Source organism: Mus caroli, unplaced genomic scaffold (genome assembly GCF_978045245.1).
Source record: "Mus caroli unplaced genomic scaffold, Mus_caroli_1 scaffold_4, whole genome shotgun sequence".
In the NCBI taxonomy this organism is placed as follows: domain Eukaryota; kingdom Metazoa; phylum Chordata; class Mammalia; order Rodentia; family Muridae; genus Mus; species Mus caroli.
In genome coordinates this window covers 101,022,717-101,032,348 of record NW_028227259.1, presented here as the reverse complement: position 1 = coordinate 101,032,348, position 9,632 = coordinate 101,022,717, and the positions used below count along the sequence as shown (strand labels likewise).

At 41.0% G+C, this 9,632-nt stretch overlaps 1 non-coding gene across 1 annotated transcript; it reads right to left on the bottom strand.

Annotated features, from left to right (window-relative positions):
• Positions 1-392: 392 nt before the first annotated feature.
• LOC115031247 (U2 spliceosomal RNA) lies at positions 393-585 on the bottom strand. Its single transcript, XR_003836853.1, has one exon. It is a non-coding gene; the product is annotated as a U2 spliceosomal RNA (small nuclear RNA).
• Between the last annotated feature and the right edge of the window lie 9,047 nt (positions 586-9,632).

Sequence of the window (9,632 nt, the reverse complement as noted above, 5' to 3'; positions counted from 1 at the left end):
TAATAGTTTTACCCTATTGTTCAAGTCAAAATGCCTTCTAAAGCCAGACTGAGGGCTGAGCAGCTGTCAGCTTTTCCCATGTGAAACCAAGAGGTCTAGATAGCTAAGACTGGCTTTGAGTTAGACTATATACTGTTACACTATATACTAATGGCATATTACAGTTTAGAGGATAAAAGGATAGAAATACTTAAAATACTAGATGAAAACTCACCCAATATATCACTTTTCATTAAATCAGATACTATTATATACTATAATAATGGTAATATTTTTATTTTTCAGTGCTTGGAGTTGAACTCAGGGCCTACCCCTTGCTTACCAAGTACCCTACCACTAAGCCACACTCCAGCTCATACAAGTCTATTTAAATAATATACATTCCCTCTGAGGGAGGATGCACTGTTATTGAAGACACTGCAATACTAGGTCAATTCATGCTATAGACAGAGCAAGCTACTATTCTACCTCCTATTCCCAAAAATCCATTTAATGCATTATCCTTTGATAAAGGACATATCAGATATTTAACTGGCAAGAACAGATAGCATTTTTTTTCTCTTAGGCAAATTACAGAGACGTGACTCCAACCACAAGCTCCTCTTTTTGTTTGTTTGTTTGCGTGGTTTTGTTTTGTTTTGTTTTGTTTTGTTTTGTTTTGTTTTGTTTTGTTTTGTTTTTAAGACAGAGTCTCTCTATGGATCCCTGCCTGTTCTGGAACTTGCTATGCAGACCAGACTGGCAAGGAGCCCACAGACATCCTCCTGCCTCTACCTCCCAAAGGCTGAGATTAATGCATGCACCACCACACCTGGCTTCACAAGACTCTTAAAAATCAAAGGAACTACTGAACTACTCAAAAGAATAATAAAGTGATTTTTCTTGAGGACATTCTGCCCATTAGTTCTGGTCTTTATTTCCATGGATGTTTTGGATGGAAGGAACTCATGGCTGACCTCACATCCATTCCCTTCCGATCTCTCACAGAACCCCAGCTTTCAGCCGGGCAGTGTCAAGATGTGCTGATGTAATGGGCAGGGTGTGACCTGGTCCCCACAGGACATGGCAGGAGTGGCCCATGCTGGATTGTCTCTCCCCAGGCTCTTCTATCCGAGAAAACAAACAAACCCCAACCTCTTGCTTCTGACACTAGAGCCTTGTAGCTCACCTTTCCTTTAAGGGGCAGCATAAATCAGTCCCAGCTCTTCCCACCCCCAGAACCGTGAGGGATCGCAGAGCCCAAACACCTAAGACAACTGGAAATCAGGACCTTAGCTCGAAGCAACAGGCTTGGTTGTTATCTTTCAGTTTTCTCAAAAACTCCAAAGAGAGTTGTTTTATCTTCTATTTTTAGCTTTGGGACATTTGGTTTCACTAAAATAGACAAGGAGAAAAAACTGACCCTAGATTCTGTCTGTTTCTTTGTCTATCTGTATGTCCCTCCCCCTTCTCTCTAACACACACACACACACACACACACACACACACACACACACACACACAGCCCCCTTCTCTAAGTATTATTCAACAATAGCATGTTTCCTTTTGGTCACAATATTTATTTTTCACATGTTCTACCTTGAGTTCATAGTGTTCACCTCATAGGATTCTCAGGATACATTCGTGAAGTAAGCAAGAGGAATATGAAATATTTCCATTTCTACTATGTAGAAACTGTTCTCATCCTCATTACAATTTTAAGGTCTATGGCCTATTATCATCCCTAATATATGTAAATGAGCATCCTGGAATGCCCACATCATCTGGTCCAAGGTCTTCAGTAGAAGCTGGCGTTCAACGCAACCTTGTGGGCTGGGTGGCTGGGTGCCAGGGCAGGTAAGTAAATAAGGAAAATGGAAGTTAAAGCAGGTATCAGAGTCAGGACATTGGAATTAAAATTAGGGATTGCTCGTTCCTATTTCAAATCTTTTCCCATTACACCACCTTGCCTCTCCCTAGAACTTCATTCTCCAACTTGCTGAGTTGTCTGTGTGGGTGTGTTGTTGGTGAAAAGCCCTTTTCAGAGGGTCAGCCACAGTGAACTTCAGCTGATGTCCTAACCCAGGACTGCACACATTACAAAAAGGATTGCTTTCGCTGGCAGTTCTCCCAACCCTGACACCCCGGCGCTGTGCCGACAGCCATTGTCTTTGACAAGTGACTGTGCTGGCAGCATAGGAGCCCCTCAGTCTTTCACACAGCTAGGCTGGCCAGTACCCAGCTCAGTTCTTCCCTTTGCTTCACACACTCATGGTAGCTGGAGTGTTTGTTCACTCAGGAAAAGGTTTCAGGAGACGGTTACTGTTGTGGTTTTACAACAGTTTAAACGTTTGAACTAGGAAATGTAAGAATGACCATGAGCCCTAGTATTAAGAATATTTTCTTCCTTCTGAAAGAGCTGAGAAATGAAGAGGTATCAGAAAAGCCTGGCTCTTCCGGTCAGAAAAGCACCGGGGTAGCTAGGGCGCAGGGTCGGCTGACACTCGCCAGCTACCCACAACACCCGCCACAGGAACTTAAGACTTCTGGTGAGTGGAACACAGCTTCTGCTCCAATCCAATTGAGCGCGGGACCTGAGACTGCATTAGTTAGGGAAGCAGAAAACCGGCCTGAGTAGGACCACAGGCCTCTTCCGGCTGGACCAGCACTGGAGTACTGCCAGCTACCCACGACCCCCGCCACAGGATTTTGAGACTGCTGGTGAGTGGAACACAGCTTCTGCTCCAATCTTTAAACAGTGACAACGACAACAACTAACCCCAGAGATTACCAGATGGCGAAAGGTAAACATAATAATCTTACTAACAGAAACCAAGACCACTCACCATCATCAAAACCCAGCACTCCCACTTCGCCCAGTCCAGGGCACCCCAACACACCGGAAAAGCTAGACACGGATCTAAAAGCATATCTCCTGATGATGGTAGAGGACTTCAAGAAGGACTTTAATAACACACTTAAAGAAATACAAAGGAACACTGGTAAACAGGTAGAAGACATTAAAGAGGAAGCACAAAAATCCCTTAAAGAATTGCAGGAGAACACAGCTAAAGAGTTTCAAATCCTTAAAGAAAAACAGGATAACCTAATCAAACAGGTAGAAGTCCTTAATGAAAAACAGGAAAACACATCCAAACAGATGATGGAAATGAACAAAACCATACTAGACCTAAAAAGGGAAGTAGACACAATAAAGAAAACCCAAAATGAGGCAACACTGGAGATAGAAACCCTAGGAAAGAAATCTGGAACCATAGATACCAGCATCAGCAACAGAATACAAGAGATGGAAGAGAGAATCTCAGGTGCAGAAGATTCCATAGAGAACATCAGCACAACAATCAAGGAAAATGTAAAATGCAAAGAGATCCTAACTCAAAACATCCAAGAAATACAGGACACAATGAGAAGACCAAACCTACGGATAATAGGAGTGGATGAGAATGAAGATTTTCAACTCAAAGGACCAGCAAACATCTTCAACAAAATTATAGAAGAAAACTTCCCAAATCTAAAGAAAGAGATGCCCATGAACATACAAGAAGCCTACAGAACTCCAAATAGACTGGACCAGAAAAGAAATACCTCCAGACACATAATAATCAGAACAACAAATGCTCTAAATAAAGATAGAATACTAAAAGCAGTAAGAGAAAAAGGCCAAGTAACATATAAAGGCAAGCCTATCAGAATTACACCAGATTTTTCACCAGAGACTATGAAAGCCAGAAGATCCTGGACGGATGTTATACAGACACTAAAAGAACACAAATTCCAGCCCAGGCTACTATACCCAGCCAAACTCTCAATTAACATAGATGGAGAAACCAAAGTATTCCACGACAAAACCAAATTCACACATTATCTCTCCACGAATCCAGCCCTTCAAAGGATAATAACAGAAAAAAACCAATACAAGGACAGGAACCACGCCCTAGAAACAACAAGAAGGTAATCCCTCAACAAACCTAAAAGAAAACAGCCACAAGAACAGAATGCCAACTTTAACAACAAAAATAACAGGAAACAACAATTACTTTTCCTTAATATCTCTTAATATCAATGGACTCAACTCCCCGATAAAAAGACATAGACTAACAAACTGGCTACACAAACAAGACCCAACATTTTGCTGCTTACAGGAAACTCATCTCAGAGAAAAAGATAGACACTACCTCAGAATGAAAGGCTGGAAAACAATTTTCCAAGCAAATGGTATGAAGAAACAAGCTGGAGTAGCCATTCTAATATCTGATAAGATTGACTTCCAACCCAAAGTCATTAAAAAAGACAGGGAGGGACACTTCATACTCATCAAAGGTAAAATCCTCCAAGAGGAACTATCAATCCTGAATATCTATGTTCCAAATACAAAGGCAGCCACATTTATTAAAGAAACTTTAGTAAATCTCAAAGCACACATTGCACCTCATACAATAATAGTGGGAGACTTCAACACACCACTTTCACCAATGGACAGATCATGGAAACAGAAACTAAACAGGGACACAGAGAAACTAAGAGAAATTATGAATCAAATGGATCTGGCAGATATCTACAGAACATTCTATCCTAAAACAAAAGGATATACCTTCTTCTCAACACCTCATGGTACCTTCTCCAAAATTGACCACATAATTGGTCATAAAACAGGCCTCAACAGATACAAAAATATTGAAATTGTCCCATGCATCCTATCAGATCACCATGGACTAAGGCTGATCTTCAATAACAAAATAAATAATAGAAAGCCAACCTTCACGTGGAAACTGAACAACACTCTTCTCAATGATACCTTGGTCAAGGAAGGAATAAAGAAAGAAATTAAGGACTTTTTAGAGTTCAATGAAAATGAAGCCACAACATACCCAAACTTATGGGACGCAATGAAAGCATTTCTAAGAGGAAAACTCATAGCTCTGAGTGCCTCCAAAAGGAAACTAGAGAGAGCACACATTAACAGCTTGACAACATACCTAAAAGCACTAGAACAAAAGGAAGCAAATTCACCCAAGAGGAGTAGACAGCAGGAAATAATCAAACTCAGGGGCGAAATCAACCAAGTGGAAACAAGAAAAACTATTCAAAGAATCAACCAATCAAGGAGCTGGTTCTTTGAGAAAATCAACAAGATAGATAAACCCTTAGCCAGACTCACTAGAGGACACAGGGAAAGCATCCTAATTAACAAAATCAGAAATGAAAAAGGAGACATAACAACAGATCCTGAAGACATCCAAAACACCATCAGATCCTTCTACCAAAGGCTATACTCAACAAAACTGGAGAACCTGGATGAAATGGAGAAGTTCCTAGACAGATACCAGGTACCAAAGTTGAATCAAGATCAGGTTAATGATCTAAACAGCCCTATATCCCCCAAAGAAATAGAAGCAGTCATTAATAGTCTCCCAACTAAAAAAAGCCCAGGACCAGATGGGTTTAGTGCAGAGTTCTATCAGACCTTCAAAGAAGATCTAATCCCAGTTCTTCACAAACTATTCCACAAAATAGAAACAGAAGGTACTCTACCCAACTCATTCTATGAAGCCACAATTACTCTGATACCTAAACCACAAAAAGACCCAACAAAGATAGAAAACTTCAGACCAATATCCCTTATGAATATTGATGCAAAAATCCTCAATAAAGTTCTTGCTAACCAAATCCAAGAACACATCAAAACAATCATCCATCCTGACCAAGTAGGTTTCATCCCAGGGATGCAGGGATGGTTCAATATACGGAAATCCATCAACGTAATCCAGTATATAAACAAACTCAAAGACAAAAACCACATGGTCATCTCGTTAGATGCAGAAAAAGCATTTGACAAGATCCAACACCCATTCATGATAAAAGTCTTGGAAAGATCAGGAATTCAAGGCCCATACCTAAACATGATAAAAGCAATCTACAGCAAACCAGTAGCCAACATCAAAGTAAATGGTCAGAAGCTTGAAGCAATCCCTCTAAAATCAGGGACTAGACAAGGCTGTCCACTTTCTCCATACCTATTCAACATTGTACTTGAAGTCCTAGCCAGAGCAATTCAACAACAAAAGGAGATCAAAGGGATACAAATTGGAAAAGATGAAGTCAAAATATCACTCTGTGCAGATGATATGATAGTATATATAAGTGACCCTAAAATTCCACCAGAGAACTCCTAAGCCTGATAAACAGCTTCGGTGAAGTAGCTGGATATAAAATTAACTCAAACAAATCAATGGCCTTTCTCTACACAAAGAATAAACAGGCTGAGAAAGAAATTAGGGAAACAACACCCTTCTCAATAGTCACAAATAATATAAAATATCTTGGCGTGAGTCTAACAAAGGAAGTGAAAGATCTGTATAATAAAAACTTCAAGTCTCTGAAGAAAGAAATTATAGAAGATCTCAGAAGATGGAAAGATCTCCCATGCTCATGGATTGGCAGGATCAACATTGTAAAAATGGCTATCTTGCCAAAAGCAATCTACAGATTCAATGCAATCCCCATCAAAATTCCAAATCAATTCTTCAACGAATTAGAAAGTGCAATCTGCAAATTCATCTGGAATAACAAAAAACCTAGGATAGCAAAAACTCTTCTCAAGGATAAAAGAACCTCTGGTGGAATCACCATGCCGGACCTAAAGCTCTACTACAGAGCAATTGTGATAAAAACTGCATGGTACTGGTATAGTGACAGACAAATAGACCAATGGAATAGAATTGAAGACCCAGAAATGAACCCACACGCCTATGGTCACTTGATCTTCGACAAGGGAGCTAAAAACATCCAGTGGAAGAAAGACAGCATTTTCCACAAATGGTGCTGGCACAACTGGTTGTTAACATGTAGAAGAATGCGAATCGATCCATTCCTATCTCCTTGTACTAAGGTCAAGTCTAAGTGGATCAAGGAACTTCACATAAAACCAGAGACACTGAAACTTATAGAGGAGAAAGTGGGGAAAAGCCTTGAAGATATGGGCACAGGGGAAAAATTCCTGAATAGAACAGTAATGGCTTGTGCTGTAAGATCGAGAATTGACAAGTGGGACCTCATGAAACTACAAAGCTTCTGCAAGGCTAACACCATCAATAAGACAAAAAAACCACCAACAGATTGGGAAAGGATCTTCACCTATCCTAAATCAGATAAGGGACTAATATCCAATATATATAAAGTACTCAAGAAGGTGGACTCCAGAAAGTCAAATAACCCCATTAAAAAATGGGGCTCAGAACTGAACAAAGAATTCTCACCTGAGGAATACCGAATGGCAGAGAAACACCTGAAAAAATGTTCAACATCCTTAATCATCAGGGAAATGCAACTCAAAACAACCCTGAGATTCCACCTCACACCAGTCAGAATGGCTAAGATCAAAAATTCAGGTGACAGCAGATGCTGGCGAGGATGTGGAGAAAGAGGAACACTCCTCCATTGTTGGTGGGATTGCAAGCTTGTACAACCACTCTGGAAATCAGTCTGGCGGTTCCTCAGAAAATTGGACATAGTACTACCGGAGGATCCAGCAATACCTCTCCTGGGCATATATCCAGAAGATGTCCCAACCGGTAAAAAGGACACATGCTCCACTATGTTCATAGCAGCCCTATTTATAATAGCCAGAAGCTGGAAAGAACCCAGATGTCCCTCAACAGAGGAATGGATACAGAAATTATGGTACATTTACACAATGGAGTACTACTCAGCTATTAAAAAGAATGAATTTATGAAATTCCTAGCCAAATGGATGGACCTGGAGGGCATCATCTTGAGTGAAGTAACACAATCACAAAAGAACTCACACAATATGTATTCATTGATAAATGGATATTAGCCCAAAACTTAGGATACCCAAGATATAAGATACAATTTGATAAACGCATGAAACTCAAGAAGAATGAAGACCAAAGTGTGGACACTGTGCACCTTCTTAGAATTGGGAACAAAACACCCAGGGAAGGAGTTACAGAGACAAAGTTCGTAGCTGTGATGAAAGGATGGACCATTTAGAGACTGCCGTATCCAGGGATCCATCCCATAATCAGCTTCTAAACGCTGACACCATTGCATACACTAGCAAGATTTTGCTGAAAGGACCCAAATATAGCTGTCTCTTGTGAGACGATGCCGGGGCCTAGCAAACACAGGAGTGGATGTTCACAGTCAGCTATTGGATGTATCACAGGGCTCCCAATGGAGAAGCTAGAGAAAGTACCCAAGGAGCTAAAGGGATCTGCAACCCTATTGTTGGAACAACATGATGTACTAACCAGAACCCCGGAGCTCTTGTCTCTAGCTGCATATGTATCGAAAGATGACCTAGTCGGCCATCAATGGAAAGAGAGGCCCATTGGACTTGCAAACTTTATATGCCCCAATATAGGGGAATGCCAGGGCCAAAAGAATGGGAATGGGTGGGTAGGGAAGTGGGGGGCGCTATGGGGGACTTTTGGGATAGCATTGGAAATGTAATTGAGGAAAATATGTAATAAAAATATTAAAAATTAAAAAAAAAAAAAAAGAAAAGAAAAGCCTGGAGCCACCACCATGTACCACTGTAAAGCAATGGCTGAAGTGAACAGGGGTTTGTTGGTTTTTTTGTTTGTTTGTTTTTTTGTTTTTGTTTTTGTTTTTTTTTTTTTTGAGACAGGGTTTCTCTGTATAGCCCTGGCTATCCTGGAACTCACTTTGTAGACCAGGCTGGCCTTGAACGCAGAAATCCGCCTACCTCTGCCTCCCGAGTGCTGGGATTAAAGGCGTGTACCACCACGCCCAGCTTGTTGGGGTTGTTTTTGCTGGCCGCTGAAATAAATATTAAAATTCATCTATGTTGGTAGCATGTAATGCAGTTTAGGTCCCATCGTGGGCAGGAAACTACTGAACACATTCTAACCCTACTGTTTACTAGATGAGTGACTACAGAGAAGAGAACTTAAAGTTCTTATTTGAACTTCATTTTTTTAGTGTACATTAACAGTACAAGACAGTGGTTTCGTTGCATTCTTCACACATACCTGTGCATGATCGTCCCACTAACCACATTTCTGTCTCCCGCTTTCTGGTCCCTCTCTGTCCTGTAGTAGTCTCTCTCTCTCTCTCTCTCTCTCTCTCTCTCTCTCTCTCTCTCTCTCCCTCCCTCCCTCTCTCCCTCCTTCTTTCTGTCTGTCTCTGCCCCTCTCTTCTTTCTTCCCTAATGATACACATATCATGAAATGTACAACTCATGGTTCTGATTCTGGCTTATTTCCGTTAACATGATCATCTTCGGTTTTATGGTTCTATCCATTTTTCTGAAAAACAACGTGATTTCCTTTTTCTTAATAACTGGATAATATTCCTCTGTGTGTGTGTGTGTGTGTGTGTATGAGGGAGAGAGAGAGAAAGAAAGAGAGAGAGAGAGAGAGAGAGAGAGAGAGAGAGAGAGAGAAAACAGTGGAGTAGAAGCTATACATAAGATACGTTTTCTTTGTCCATCTACCCATCAGGGAACAATTAGGCTGATTCTGTAACTTGGCACCAATGAAGACAAGATGAAGATGTGGATAGAGGGAGGCAGAGAGGGGGAGGGAGGGGGAGGGAGAGAAGGAGGGAAAGGGGAGGGGAGGAGAAGGGGGAGGGAAAGGGGAGAG